Here is a 14,775-nt window from a genome sequence, read left to right as displayed (position 1 = left end):
AAATGTTGGATTTATTATCCTCCTAATACTGGATACTAGCTCATTTTACTTCAGCTCATAAGGAAAGGGATCTGTATGCAAAGCGTGTCATGGGACGGTATGCTGGAATAAACGCATATAGCCAGTTCATGTTTACCCTTTTCTTTACACATATGATTGGGACTAGCAAATTCACATATACAAATATGTTTCTAGAGCAAGGATGAGAAGCACTCCATACACAACCACAATTGATGGGATGACGGGACTTTAGGTCAAACCACACAGGTTTCGCTTGTTGATATTTCTGGCATATACTTGATGAAATATACATAAATATGTGTTCTTTCGTGTAGGTTTGCACCAGAATCAAGCATCAGTTCAATGGGAACTGGAATGATGAAAACACTTGTCGTGCCTCAGAGTGTGGCGCCGAAGAGAAGGACGAGCAGTCAGTGGTGTCTTCGTCTTCGCCGATTGTGCTGGTGTGTTATTCCTTTCCCTGCTCCGCCGCCTGGGATACTCCACCACCATGGGATTCGACTATGGCCTTGCCTTGGATGGGTTGAGGATGATCAGTACGTCTGGATTTTACCATCCTTCTTGGTTGTGATTTTCATTCGTTTTTCCTCCTCGTTTAGCTTCTCTTCTATGCATGGTGTATATGCCCTTCGGAGGATTGTGTTAATGCATCAAATAGGATGTGTGCATGTATTTTATCATGGATCTTTGATCCACAATCTAACAATTTTTTGTTCTGATGGCTGCAATTATGTGACACAGAAGGTGCTTCTTGCTTGTTTGTTCAAATGACTAAAAGAAAATACCCCCTTCTTTTTATAGTACACATTCCCTTGACATACATTCCAAAAAATTTAAGCACCCACATTTTAATTTATTTTGGCAAGGCCAGGGCTGGGGGGATCCCCACATTATATATCTGCTTACATTTCAGTTTAACACTTTTAAGCAAGTTGTTCTTTATTTTGCCAGTGCGTAGATGCGGAAGCCCGGCAACCGACGACAATATGTTCATGTGGCTTCAAGCATAGGTTATTCATGGAGGTACATAGTTTGAAGTCCCTTTTGTATTATTCTTAGGAGAATGGAGTAAATAATATGTGATGCCTTGTTCTGTCAATACCACTGTAAAGTTTCGGTGTTTAATTTTCTTGGTGATCTCTCGTAGGTTTATATATATGTTCTCGGTTTCTAGAATTGTTCTGTATTATCTACAGATATGCCACAATTGCCACCTGAGGCCATTATGCATTGTGGTGGGATGGCACAAACAAGAAGAGATGGTATCAGGTGACTTAGTGATAGTTTTGCTTTGGGAGTATTAAGAAGAGTGACACGTATTGTGGTTAAAGTCCGCAAAGATATGTTAGCTTTTATTTTGAATTGATGGTTGTGCTCTGGCATCCACCTTGTAACATTGTCTAGACCTTCTGGTTTCCTCTGTTTGCTATGCTATGCTATATGTTGAACATTTTAATGATGTATTTCTGTTAAGTGGAGTACCTTTTTTTTGACATATGCTGCTCATTTGGGCTGCATATGCATGTTCAAAAGTACATCGGCAAGATTTGTGCGCCCATCGCGCAAGGGGAGCTCCCTCATTGTGTCCACGTGGATCTTTACTGTGACGATAGGAAGAGAAAAAATGGGTGAAAACGCGTTGATCCTCTGCTCGTTAACGTGCCTCGTTGGAGAACCCACGCCGCCTATTCCTCCGCCAAATCCACCGCACTAGGGCTAGCCTGCCCGCGCCGGCGACGCGCCTCTGCCTCGCGTTACGTCGCCATGGTCACCGCCCCTGCCGCCGGCGAGGCGACCCTGCTGAGGTGCCCAAGAATCTCTGGATGGATGCGGGCGCCGTCGCCGACTCCGGCCTCGGCCGCGTTTGTGGCAGCGGCGAGGACCTCCACCGTGGGTCTCGGTCTTACTGCTCATCCTTCGGGAGGCTGCGTGCGGAGGGGAGGCGGACCCCATGGAAGCGGCAGCACCCGCGGCTCCCAAGAAGCCCCGCAGCTCCGCCTCCGGCGCTGCTGACGGTAGGCCTCCCGTGATCTCCTACTAGTACTACCACCGTTGCCGCAAGAAGTCGTGGCTCGAGGAGCCACGACCACCCTTGACGACGCCGCGGCAGGTGGAGAAGGAGGAGGAGGAGGAGGCGCTGGGCGGGGGCTCGTGGCGGAAGCGCCCGCTCAAGCACGAGCTGCTCAGCCTGGGGTCTGCTCTGCTTGCATTGGGCGCGGATAGAGATGGGGAGGAGCTGCTGGGGCGACGACAGCCGAGGCGCAGCGGGGGAGTGTAGAAGGAGAGCACTTCGGCGCCCTGGAGGTGATGGCGCTGCAGCAGCCAGCTGGAGGCGGCCTCTCCATCTGAGAAGAGATGGGTAGAGTAAGTTGGATTTGTGCTTGCTTCGCAATGAAACTCTCCTCACGGCTTCAGCAACAAGGAACGACCAACTAGAATACTTGTTCTCTGTGTAATTTTGACGCTTCTAGCTGTTAACTGCGATTAGATGCCAATGGTCCTTTCTGTTTATTCTTTCTGTCATCACAAGTTTTATTTTATTGTTTGTAGTCACTTTGAACTTTTACCGTGTGGTAAGAATTAGTATTGTAACTATTAGGTAGCTCAATAATCTATTGACAAGAAAATAAGTTGGTATATACGATGGAGAAGTACTGAATCTCTTAAAGCATAAAGCCATAAAAATCAGCATGCACTGAGGCCTAGGCACAAAGTAAACATGTTGTAATTTCAAAAGGTTAATTTAGTTTTGATAGGGGTGCATACGTATAAACAACAAACCATCTTTTCCAAAAAAAAACATGGACCATTCTGCATCCAGTATATTGACATATTAGTTGCTCTCTTGTTTCTGAACATATTTGAACCAGCTAAGAAGTACTCAAAATCTTAAAGCATAAAGTCATGAACATCCTAGGCACAGAATAATCATGCAGTGAAGATACTTTATTACAAACCATGTATGATATGACACCAACACCAAATCCTTGAAGCAGCCGTCCCATGTAGAGAAGTGATGAGTCCTATGGATTAAACATCGATTAGCAAGCATGAAGCTCGTATCGCCGTGAGAAGAAAAAGGGCAGAAAATAAGCTTGGGAAACATGTGGGTGCATTATGCCATACATTCGTGAAGGAGATGGCGAGCCAACCGATGATGTTCTGAATCGCCACCATCGTTAACGACTGAAAATTCCGTAGGCATGTCCATTACTCTGTTATTAGAGTATAAAAGAATAAAACTTTAGTGTAGTTAAGAATTAATTTGTTGCAACTTGCAAGCATATGACATGAATAAAATACTGAACTTTTTTCAGAAAAATTCTTCACCTACACATTTTCTGTAACACCAATTTCTCTTCTCTGATTATCATATCAAATGCCACACACAACTACTTAAATAACTCATGAGATTCGAGACTAATACAAGGTCAACTCCAAATTTTCATTCGGAGGGAGGGAAGGGTCAAGATTTTCTCACCCCTTTCCGGCCAATGTGCTCGGCCATCTGGCCACTGGCGATAGCCCCGACCATGGCGCTGATGTGGACAACGAGTCGAACGCCAAGAACTGCATCACGTGCAGGCACGAAGTTACTCAACATCTTTAGTCCAAGAAGAAGTGGAAGCAGAGCAAGCGTAGATGCTCCAGGCACAACCTTCTCATAGTTTTCAATTTTTTTACTTATGTTTTCAATTTTTTATAAATTATTTGCAGTTCCATTTGCTTCTCATAGTTTCTGCAATCTTCAAATTCAACTTGTGTTAGAGGCTTCAGTTCTTACAACATATGATAGTTGCTTGATCATCATGTATATTCTATAAACATGAAGTGATGCACTGAATGCACTATGCTCTTGTCCATTGTTATTGTGTTTATTCCTATCAGTTAAGATAAATATATAACTCTCAAAGTTTTAACTATGGGTGTTGGAGGAGATAGATCGGGCAGAACTACAACCTGAGGTTGTGCAGGTTTACGGATACCTCTTGCCAAGCTTATATTATTTTAGGTTTTGGCGAAAAACAAAAATATATAATAGGTAAATAAAGCTCAGTTCGTCACTCAAATAATTATGAATACCAATGTAGTAAAGGTATGATGTACACTTTCAAATAACATTTTATAATTCTTTGGTAACATCACTGAAAACTATTGAATTGTGTTCTCTAATTTATTATAGTTAGCTTTGTTTCGGATTGGGTGTTAATAGAAAACATATCTGTGTATTGATGCATTCACATTTGAAGGGAAACAGCTGAAAATGAAAGGCGACATATTCGATAGTTTTTTCTCTCATTATTCACAATCTCAACTTAGGGAGTGTCTAAAAGAAATTATGGCATGATTTGTTTCCTTCATTCTTGATTTGTTCAATGTCATACCGTATGCTCTGCCCTCGGTTCGAAATACAAAATCTGGAGCCTTGCTCTGAAGGTTCAAGGAAGTGGAAGCACCAACAATGGCCTCAACAGAGCAGCTCAATTGGATTTGAATCCAAGGATGACATCCAAGAAAAGGTACCCAACTTCCTTTATTGCATTAACCATACTAGAGTGGATGTATATGGTGTACTTGGGCAGGGATTCTCAAGGAATTCCAAGATGGTGGCTGCATTTTGCACTGAAATTATGAGGTGAGGCTCAAAATGATACAGTGGTTACCTGCGGGCTGCGGCGGCGACGACGACGGAGACTAGCCCGGGATCTGGGACAGTGGATGCATTGAGCTCGAGGTGAAGATCAGTCACTCCATCCACGGTCACTATTTTGTTCCTTCTTTTTTTGGAGATGAGCCAAGATGCACGCGTCACTTGTTTCATCAATTGTGTAATGAACTTTAAATTTTGTTCCTGATGATCCCAAATCTGATTTCTCGTGACTCCCTGCTGCTTAATATGCCTATTATGTAATAACATTGCATAGTATAGAAAATAAAGTGGAAGAGGCGCCTTCCACCTGGCACCGCCCAGCTTTCTCTGAGGCGGCGCCACCAAGTGGCGCCCCAACCACTAGTAACCTTCAAACATTGGACCTTTCCAACTGTCGCTCTCTTGATCGACTTCCAAGGCAAATGAAGCATATGTCTTCCCTCCGTCACCTCTACACTCATGGATGTCGGAGGTTGAAGGGCATGCCTCCAGAACTAGGGAAACTCACTAACCTGCAGACACTGACATGTTTTGTAGCAGCAGCAGTCACTGGACCGATTTGCAGTGATATTGCTGAGCTGCAGAATTTAAACCTTGGTGGCCAGTTAGAGCTGCGTCGGATAGAGAATGTTATAGAAGCAGAGGCAAAAGTGGCAAACCTTGGAAACAAGAAGGATCTCAGAGAGCTGACACTAAGATGGACTTCTGTTTGTGACAGCAAGGTGCTCGACAATTTCGAACCTCATGATGGGCTGCAGGTTCTGCAAATATATTCGTATGGAGGAGAGTGCATGGGTATGTTGCAAAACATGGTTGAGATCCAGTACAATCTTCACTTTTCCAAAACTGAAGGTGCTTATGCTAGAGAAGTTGTTTGTTAGTAATTGTGGAAAGTTGGTAGCATTACCTGAAACACCATTGCTGCGAGGACCTTGTGGCATGCCGAACGATCCTTTTTGCAAGGAAAACTAAGGCTGTAACTCATCTGAGAAACTTTTGAGCACTCTGCAGTCTGGATCTTGTGGATTTTCTTGGTTGTTAGGCCTGGTCCCTGATTGTTGCTCTGCTCTGATCTGCTAGGGGAATGGCTTGTCATTGCTTCTACATCTTTAACCGTGATGCAGTCGCCCTTGACAGAGAACTGTCGGGGCCTGCAGTGTAGGGCGTAGGGACGAGCAACTCTGAATCAACATCCTAGGCCGAGACAATCTCATCTTGATCTGGTTGCTGCTGCCCAGTCAAGCGAGGAAACACAGTGAAGAAACAACATAGAAAAGGCATGGTAGTTTATTTTTATTTTTTGCTTCAGAAATTGTACCAATTTATGTCATGATTGTTATCTGCTCCGTTCAACTCTGACCTTTATCTTGTTCAATATTCAGATACTTCCCAGGTTTAGTAGAAGCTGGGGTACTTGTTATGTGATATATATATATATATATATATATATATATATATATATATATATATATATATATATATATATATATATATCTTGTTTCAACTGTGATTTGTTTATTTGCTCCGGTGCCTTTTCCAGATCAAGCACAAGCCTTTCTGGCCCTGCTTGCTTGACGCGAAGTTTTACAAACATATAGTGAGGTGTGGGATGGATGTCATCATATCTGGATTATGCAGATATATAGTATATAATATACAGTTAAGAAGCAGTTTCATCGTCTGTATGAGAGGCATTTCTCCTCGTATGTAAGATGGTTAAGTAGCAGCAGCAGGTATCAGTGAGGCCGGCACTTGTTGAATGCGATGGCCCTGTGTGTGCAGTTGAGAAACTTATCAAGATCGACAGTTGAATTTCAGTTTCAGAATTTGTGAGCTGCGGAGGAATGAATGTACTATCTAGTTTCAGGTCATTTAGTCTGGTTGAGTAGACAGTATTGATTGACCTTTTAAATTGTTCAGAACACAACACGTGCTATCTGAACCGTGATTTTTGTTACCTGTTCGATACTTGTTGAAGGAAAAAAAAGCTCAGGTCCATGAACTGTTTGGTTCTGTCTTCTCTATAAAATGAGTGATTTGTCCTTGGACATTTCCCCGGGTTTAGTAAGAGTTGGGATGTGTACTCACGCTTGTGAGCTGCCTATGTATCTATCTAGTTTCAGCGGCATTATTTGGTTGACAAGACATTGCTTGTCCTTCAACTTGCTGACAAACTTTGCTGTACCGTGGCGGCGTCTAAGTCGACCATCGCTGAATCACATCCCAGGCCAGCCAAGACGATCTATCTGATCTGGATTTGGTTTGCTGCTAGCTCTTTGGGTGGATCAGCAGCAGTTTAGTCTTCAGTTTCATCAGTCTGTTCCTCGATGTAGGCCAGAGAAGGTCTGATATCTGAATAACTTGCTGTCTGCTTACGAGGGAGGACCGAAGATGCAGGAACAAAAGGGGCAGGCTCAGGATGTTGAGTCTGCTGTCTTCCTTCGGTTTTATTTTAGCTTCAATAAACTAGTGAGCTTGGCATTATTTGACCGGAACCTTACTCGGCACTGTTCAGTATATGAAGCTTACAGGGCATACAGTAAGGTCAGAAACGCGCCGGACAGGTTTGCAAATCTGTCCAACTTATACTCTTCTACTCTTGTATAAGTTGGTTACTTTAGATAATTCAAGACAACTTATATAAGTTCTTGATATACTCTTGTAGTGATGAAACGTGCCGGACAGGTGTGGGCATATCAAGTTCTTTTACTCTTGTATAAATTGGTTACCACTGTAGATAAGGCAAGACAAATTTGTCTGCAAATGCAATTTCCCTTCAACGGGAGACTCATTCCAACTTGTTGTGCCATTCTTTTCAGGTCAATTGACTTCAACCTAACATAGTATTTTGTCTATCAATTTGGGTTTGGCAAGGAATCATAAACGAAACATGCAATTAGGATGGTCGCACGGCTCAAAAGACATGATAAACAGTTCTTGACTGGCTTGCTCAGGACATATCCCATGCTCACAGTTTATTTATTTATTTCCAGAAAGGAGTATATATAGTCCACTGGCTTAGGGTGTGAAAGTGAATGCCATATGTTTCTAGATTTGCATCCCTCTTTATCCAGCTGCAGTCTATCTAAAATATTGGAGGAAAACAAATATACATGTATCCTCTCCCACCTAATCCATCATCCAATATTTGTCATCAGCAGTACGAGTCCATTGTCCGCAACACTCCCTTTGTAGAGCCAGAGCTCATGTCGATGCCACCATTCAACCTTGCAATGACGCTGGAGTCCAAGGTCACGGTGATGACCATCCGTGCCTTGTTTTTGGAGTCTGGACGAGGGGAGCAGAAAGAGAGGCCACGCAAAAGCCTAGTTTGTGGGTAGCGTCAGTGGAAGCATCACGCTTTTTTGATATGCCGACGGAGGCCAGCAACAACAAGGCTGTCTTTGGTCCCTCCAAGGAGTTGCCCAAGCCCCGTGACGCTAGCTGTTCATGCAGTCGGCGTGTACGAGATGTCGACCATTCTCACCCTGGTCTCCACTTTCAAGATCATGTGAAAAAAAGTCTATTTCGCTTCGTTTCAGTGTTCATTTAATTGGCTTCATTAAATTAACCTGTGATTGTTCAGTCTGAACCTTAATCACCGAGATGCTCGGTAGTGTCAACTCAAGTTCAGGTTGGGAATGAGTTTGGGAGTCAAACGTCTCGATGTACAATGTGTGGGAAGGCACGCACAATGTGTGGATCATGGCGTGTTTAGCGCGAGTACTTTGTTATGTCCGTTCCTTCTTCGTGTTTGTCCAGCCCCTGCGTGTGTCCAGATTCCAGCTCTGTGATTTAAGGCCTGAACTCACATCAAGGCCTGAACTCACATCGAGCGGTATTCCCTGTCACTTTTGTTCTTCTTTTCTCCTTCGAAACAGAGTCACCTTTGTTCCTGGCGCTCTCTCGTTTCATCCATGTATTTTCGATCTTGCTATTCTGAAAAAATGGATTACAGTACATCAGCAACTATTGTCGATGTCTCATGTAGTCAAATTGGTCAGTGTATTCAGAAAAGTTGAAGTCACTGTCACACTGAGACACATATGCTTTGGAAGACGACTTGTTGCCATAGATTAGGTTGGAGACTGCACTTGTTCGACTCCAATTCATCACATGTTGTGTAGAATCAATGGTTCGGCGGCAGTGCCAAATCAACCTTCTGTAGGAGGAATTAATACAGCTTCAACTTGTTGAGAAACCTCGCTGTAGTCTGCAATTTGGAGCCCGGCGGAAGGATCTTGTGATAGTAGGCCTACCCGATGTACTCGGGGAATGACTTGTGATTGCTTCTGCAGCTCTACTGACTACTGTACTGCAGTAGCTGTAGCTGTTGATAGAGAATAATCTGGGCCTGCAGTGTAGGGTGACTGCTTGGTGTGAGTTGTGTGCTGTGTCGAGCATCACTGAATCACATCCCAGCCCGACCAAGACGATCTGCTCTGGATTTGGTTTTCTGCTGCTCCTTTCCTTAGGGTTGATGTGTACAACAGCAGTTAGTCTTCCTGTTCGCTGTAGCCTAGTAGGTGTTGCAGAAACTAGGCTAGGAGGTGGTACTGCTCCAGCATGCAACTCATGTGAACGGCCATCACTATGACCAAGCCTACTATCGAAGATGATGTCATCTATCCATCTCGTTCAACATTTGTGAAGACGGTTTCTAATCCCGAGACCAAGAAATTTAAGCATTTCACAAAGGCGCGAGAAGAGGCCAAGACGGACATTTTGAGCGAGCATTTGGAGTGCTGCACGCTAGGTCTGAAATTGGTCGTGGTCCTTCTCATTTCTACAACAAGAAGGATCTCTTGGCAAATATCATGACATGTTGTGTGATCCTACACAACATCATATCATCATTGAGGATGAGAGGGACATTTCAAGCCCTATTGACCATGAAAATGTCGGCTCAACTATCAGGCCTAGCAGGCACAAAACCGCATTCAAGCATTTCTTAAGTTGTACAAGAAATTGAAGACATGACCTCCCATGATCAGCCATGTGAGCATCTCATTAAGCATCATTGACAGCTAGGTAGGAGATAGTGTGGTTATGTTTCTTTCAAATTCATTTACTTTTACTTGGAAATTTATTTTCATTGGATTTTTAGGTGTATTTTTATTATTTGTTAATTTTGATTATTTGTTCTACTTGGATTAATGCTTTTAATAATGTTTGCTGAATTGTTCAATTATTTCATCTAAATGGGAGTATAGACTAGAAACAAGAAAACAAAATAAATAAATGGAACCCACATTGTGACGATCTGTGTTTGCATGGACTCCAAAAAATTATGGTGGCTATGAATATGGCGACTCTGCTAGAGTTACTAGTGCCGTGACCCCCCGCATGCCTATGATAACATATTTTGCCCATGCCACGGGTAACCGCTTTTTTAGTACTGCAACTCGGTAGCATTCTCGGGTCTACAACTGCGCATGCTGACACAAGAGACTCGGGCGGTAGGGCAGAGCCAGCATGGCAACACCACCACCATCATCGCAACATTGTCAGGCTTATGGCCATACACGACAGTGTAGGGCACCTAACGGCACGGAGCCAGGAGAACAACTATGGGGGAAGATTGCACAAGTGATGACGCCATGTCAATGATGAGCTAGGGTGGTCAACTATGTCAACGTCTTGGTGACGGAGGTGTGGCGGGCTGGGCTGGCTTGGCCCATACGATGTGGGGCTTGGCAGCTTCGGACAGTGAATTCTCAACAAGGTGACGACCCATGATACATGGTGTCATGCTGACCGAGGTAAAACGGGAAGCGACGTTGTAGATTCGGGTGACGTAGGGGGCCATGGCGGGAGGGAGGAGGATGGGAGGGAGATGAGCGGTAGCTAGGCGGTCCGAGTGGCGGGGGAGATTTGGTTGAGAGGTGCTCAACGGTGATACAGAAGGGACGGGAGTGTTTAAGTCAGGGGACGGGTGGTCGAGCGGTTATAATGCCCCTTGAGGTCCCTATTGAAAAACTAGCAAGGTGGCCGCTTAAATGGTGTCACCGCTCATTGGCTGAACTTGGCAACCGATCTGTGATGGCGATCTATCGGTGATATGGCCTCCCGAGCAAGGGTAAACCACAATCATTGGCTAGTCATCTAGTGGCCCATCAGTGTTGACTAACCAGCATAGTGATCCACGTGTCATTGCTTATCGGTCGTTGTTGTCTCTTCAGTGCTACTGTGATCACTGACAAGTGGTCACTAACCGTTTAGTGCTGATGTGTCGAACTCGAATGTAACATTATTTGTAGTAGTGATCCTTCTCAACGGTCAAAAGTACATCTAGACAGTTGTTCGCCAAGTGCGCAATGTGATGTCGTGTATGTCTCTGCCAAAATAGACAAGCAACCGTTAAGCACGGATAAGTATTTTTTATAAACAAAGAACAAATGAGGATTAAAGCATGTGCAAATTGTGAAACAAATAAAAAAAATACTCTTCTAGTTTTCATAACTTGGTATCGCATTAAACTATATGATAGATGGTGTGTGGCTGCGGAGTCATTCGCAATATATTTCAATAAAATTTGGTTTATATAACACAAATATTTGAATAAATAATATATAAATTTAAACTAAAATTAATACTATATGTTGTCTTCGATCATTGTATATTGGAAAAATATATTTATGAATAATATGAGAAGCATAATATAATGATAAACTTTTCCCATGCATGTTGTGGCGGCCTCTCGATAAGGTGACATTGTGGTGAGATAAGATGTGTACAGGTTGAGATCAATAGAGTAGTGGGGATGGACTACTAACGAAAAACTGTTTTCCAGGCATGTGGAGGTGGTCCTTTCATGATGTGACATGTTTGGCGAGGTGATATGTCAGCAACTCAGCATGTGTTAAAATACATAGGGGTAATGGTGATCAACTACTACTAAATATACTCCCTCCGTCTGCGAATAAGTGTACTTCTAGCCTTTGTTCTAAGTCAAAGTTTTAAAATTTTGACCAAATATATACAAAAGAGTAGTAACATATATGACATAAAATTGATATATTATGAAATTACAATTCAAAACGAATCTAGTGATACTAATTTAGTATAATAAATGCTGCTACTTTTTCCTATAAAGTTGGCCAAAGTTTTAAAACTTTGACTTAAGACAAAAGCTAGAAGTACACTTATTCATGGACGGAGGGAGTACACAATTAGATATAGTACTAATTGTCGGTTGAGTTAGCTAGCTGTTTTGATATGAATGCAAACAAGAGGGAACAGTTAGCTCTTGGTATTGGAACTTGGAAATGATTTTTTGTATCATGTGCCCAATTTGAAAATGACTTCATGCGATACTAATGGATAACGGTTAGAGCAACACGTTACTTGTGTAATAATGACAAGGACCTGCTGAAGGGCCCTATTTAAGGCTTCATACGCAGTGGAGTGTATAGCTATGCTGTAAGAGCTTTCCTCTAGATGATCGATGTCCGAATCATGTTTCTGATATTTAACTTTCATGATGCAATGAATCTGGAAAGCTGTCTGTTTTTTACTTGGTAGTCAATTGATGTTAGTATGAGTGAGGTGGCCTTTGTTTGGGCTACTGCTTCTGATTCGCAGGTTCTAGCACTTTCACCAGCGGAATCATAAACAAAGAGCAAGCTTCCGAACGGGATTCCTCCAGAATCGTTTCTGCAAATGAACTGTGAGTGAGCCCAAAGTCGGAAGCATCAAAATCGCTCATTCCAGAACTTCGAAAACCTATTTTTGAATCTACCCAAAAGAAAAATGCACTATAGGAAGTTTGGTCACTTCAGATCATTCAAGATTAGCTTGGTTGAAAATGCGTTTATCGTTCCACCACTCACTCATTTATTAACTTTTCACCATACATGCATGTAGAATGCATGGTCACATGCTAAAAATGTCATGACAAACAATTACTGAATGATAAATCACATTCTCACATTATAAAAGAGCTAACAAAGATGAGAGATGTGTAAGTCTCGTATATACCCATGCCTTGGGATGTCAAGGTGAATGTGATATGAATTCAGAGTTGTTTGTGTGGTTAGCTTTAGTTTATATAAAATATTGGAGGAAAATAAAAATGTGAGAGCCAAGGGGGTGAAGGAAAAATGAGTTGATAGCCACAAGCAATGCCTTGTTTTGGTTTGCCCACTATCAAAAGTTGGCGTCCCATTTAGCAGGAGCTATCCTCACAGTTATAGAATTGGGAACCACAGAAACCTTTCGTAGCCTCGATGGTGTAGGAGTCGTCGATGGTGAGTTGGACATGAATAGACAAAGGAGAAAGATGCACTTGAATATATTAACGAATCTGTCTTCTTTTAGCCCTCCGGATCAAGCAAACCTTCTACAATGGTACGAGGCCAGGCCAAAAAGTTGCCCGATGGCATAATGTAAATCATCGATGAAGTCAAAGCAGATGGCGAACCGATTGCTCCTGCAAAGAATGCCCACAAATTTATAGGTCAATGTGGAGTTATTCTTAGGGAGAACATCCGGATCACCGTTCAAGAATGGAATAAGCCAAAGGAAGGTCGAGGAGTTAGTTTGTCGACGAAAGATTAAAAAAATTGCTTTGTGTTATGCTCATGTCACATTTCAACCTACCAGAGGGTTTCACAGATCGCAAACAGTTCAAAGTCAAGCAGTTTGCTCTTAAAGGATGGCCACATAATTCCAGACATGGAAGAAAATATTATGGGCCGACTACGTCAAGGCAGAAAAGAGGAGTCCAGAATTCACTGGAGCACTAGAGAAGGTAAAAGATCACTGAGACTTATTTGTGCAGTTCAAGAAATCGAAAGCAGCTAAGGAATGGTCGAGAAAAAAAAAGATAAATGCCGACAAAAAAAAGTTTCACCATATTCTGAGGCCAGGTGGCTACAAGACTGGCCTGCCTAAGTGGGAGGAATCCGAGGCCAAGATTATTGCTGCCGGGGTCACTCCAAAAACAATGGGTTGGCCCGACAGGTGCAAGACTTGGTTTTATGGGCATGGGGAAAAGTTGGACCCAAAGACAGGGGAGATTGTTGAACAGGCAAGTCTTAAAGAAGGCTCGGATGCTTTAATTTAAGCAATAGCAAATGCTCGAACGGTGGTGTTCCAGCCCAAAAATTGCAACAAGATCTCCGGCCGCATCCCATACTAACACAGTCATATTTCGATGCCGCTGTTCCGCAACAATGTTGTTGTTGCAGAAATTTGGAGTGGAGATGGAAGCACGGCGTGGTGATGTGACTGTTGCTAGCGCTAGTGGTGCCTAAACCGCGGTGAGATTATTGGGACTCAACGCCCGCGTGGCGAATCTCGCCGGATCCGATCGCCGGGAGGTGTTCCGCGTAGAAGATCCGGTATGGATGCACTCGCGATGACCATCTACGGGCAAGAGCACTCGGGCTGGCTGCTGGTCGCGAGTGCTCAGTGTGCAACGGACCATTTGTTTCAGTGAGGCCAACTGAAACAAGGGTTGGGTTGCAAGAACCGTACTAGGATAAAGATTGCTTCTGAGTCATTCGATCCAAATCAAATCCAACGGCTATGGAGAAGGTGGACGCACACACAAACATCCACCGGTTGAGCGATGGCGTTTTCCATATTTTATATAAAAAGGTCTAAACAATTATTCTATGGTCTACCGGAGTAGACGAGTACAAAGACAACTCCACTGGAAACAAAAAACATGAATCTAAAAGTAATCTATCTCAAAGACGACATCCATAATGAAACTAGCTATAGCTAGGCATAGCGCGCTAATACATAACTTAGCTATGTAAATAATGAGGCCAGCCGACTCCTCAAAGTCACGGATGGATCGTCGGTTAGGCAGCTGAGCATCGCGGCCTGCGCGGTGGTGCACGCCAAGGATTCGATCTTGTCCAGCCCCGAGCACGCAGCAGCCCACGCGTCCACCTTGTCCACGCATTCGCCTTTGCCCTCCTGCACGCAGAATTGTTTGGTAGCTCTCGCAACGTCGGAAGTTATTTTTGCCACCGACCTGTTGATGTCGGCAAAGGATTCTTCCAAGGACGATGGTGTTTCGCGCTCTGCCTGTCCAAAGTGTCCATGGTGCGCGATGACCGGCTGTGTTGGTCGCGTGAAACAGTGTGTCG

The 14,775-nt window shown here is 43.5% G+C and overlaps 1 long non-coding RNA gene across 1 annotated transcript; it reads left to right on the top strand.

Annotated features, from left to right (window-relative positions):
• The first annotated feature begins 304 nt into the window (after nt 1-304).
• Nucleotides 305-1,162, top strand: LOC125541774. Its single transcript, XR_007297643.1, has 2 exons — nt 305-464; nt 973-1,162. It is a non-coding gene; the product is annotated as an uncharacterized LOC125541774 (long non-coding RNA).
• Nucleotides 1,163-14,775: the final 13,613 nt, after the last annotated feature.

The sequence above is a fragment of the Triticum urartu genome, chromosome 1 (assembly GCF_003073215.2).
Source record: "Triticum urartu cultivar G1812 chromosome 1, Tu2.1, whole genome shotgun sequence".
NCBI lineage: Eukaryota > Viridiplantae > Streptophyta > Magnoliopsida > Poales > Poaceae > Triticum > Triticum urartu.
Note: the sequence above shows the minus strand (reverse complement) of the source record. Positions and strands in the feature narration are given on the sequence as shown.